Source organism: Monopterus albus, unplaced genomic scaffold (assembly GCF_001952655.1).
Source record: "Monopterus albus unplaced genomic scaffold, M_albus_1.0 scaffold46.1, whole genome shotgun sequence".
NCBI lineage: Eukaryota > Metazoa > Chordata > Actinopteri > Synbranchiformes > Synbranchidae > Monopterus > Monopterus albus.
The window spans coordinates 554,829-556,224 of NW_018127926.1; the positions used below are offsets into that span (position 1 = coordinate 554,829).

Here is a 1,396-nt window from a genome sequence, read left to right on the forward strand (position 1 = left end):
TAATTTGCTCATGCATGAAATTGACTCCTGATCCTGAGACACACAGCTTTCTCAATAAAGCAGTGTCTGTTCTTAATTAAGCCGAAATGAGGCCAATAAAATAAATCTGTAAAAATATATATTCAAATTGAACAGTATTGTCTTAGCCCATCCTTATCCAGACAGGATAATTAAAAACCTCCAGTCTGACAGTTCTTTCCCTCCTTTTCCCCTACTCCTTATCCCATACATTTATCCTTATTTTTTCAGCATGCAGACTAACACAATTAGCCTAAGTCCTGAAGGTGGTGGATTTAGCAGTTGGAAAGATGGAGTTTCAACTGGAAAGTAGGTTTGTTTTTTTTTAGCAGTTTTGCCTGATTAGAAATACAGACATGACCAGATCATTACCAGAACATCCAGCCTTTGAAAAGACATTTATGCAAAAAAAAAAAAAAAAGACAAGGTTCTATATATAAGTGCTGTCAATCGATTAAAATATATAATCGCTGGATTGTCCATAGTTAACTCCCTATTAATTGCAAATTGAACACAAGTTTTTTAGCTGTTCTAAACAGTGCTGGAAAGTAACTGAGTACATTTACTGAAGTAGTGTAGTTAATGTAAATTTACAAGTAAAGTATTTGAATACTTCTTCCACCACTTGCTCTAAATGTACCTTAAAAGGACCCCAAGGAAACTGTGATTACTGAGAGAAGTCCAGTAGCTTCCAGTGAGTGCAACCATGTTTGTCTGTCCCAATGCCTCCTTGATAAAATGTTTTTATCCCCGGGGGCAGACAGCTATTTGAGAGCATATGAACAAGCTTTACGTGAAGAGCAAACACTCGAGAGAGTAAACTGCGAGGCGACCGGTAAGTTTAAAAGAACCATGTTTAAAATATATATATACACACCTTACGTCAAAAAATAAATACTAAGTTCTCTATTCTCTAAAAAAGAAACAGGCGCTCTGCGTGATCAGCAACAGCATCCCCTAACTCAGGAAAGTAAGTATTGGCTGCGGTCGAGCTTGTGTGACTATATGTAATAATAATAACAGTTCTCACCTCGTGTAATAATAACGTTTTCAACTCAGTTCCGGACTGCGTGCTGCTTCAATACTCTGAGGGCTCCAACGTTGTCCGCCAAGAAGAATTTTCAAATGACCAAGATCATGCAGCCGCATACAATTCACTAGACAGCGGGGAACAACAGAACCCGGACACGGCTTAGCATCAACGAGCCCCGGAACAGCAGCAGCGCCAGCAAGAGGGGCCAACACCTCCCCAGCCCGAGGAAGAAAACCCCCGGTGGGTAAAAGTCCAGCGTCCTTCTTCTTCAGCTTCCTCCTCTTCTCCCTATTCATACGGTAATGCTATTTCACCCCAGCCTTTATTATTATTATTTTTAAAAAA

At 39.7% G+C, this 1,396-nt stretch overlaps 1 long non-coding RNA gene across 1 annotated transcript; it reads left to right on the forward strand.

Annotated features, from left to right (window-relative positions):
- The first annotated feature begins 769 nt into the window (after positions 1-769).
- LOC109960290 (uncharacterized) lies at positions 770-1,170 on the forward strand. The gene is made up of 3 exons (XR_002274978.1): positions 770-853; positions 941-988; positions 1,078-1,170. It is a non-coding gene; the product is annotated as an uncharacterized LOC109960290 (long non-coding RNA).
- Positions 1,171-1,396: the final 226 nt, after the last annotated feature.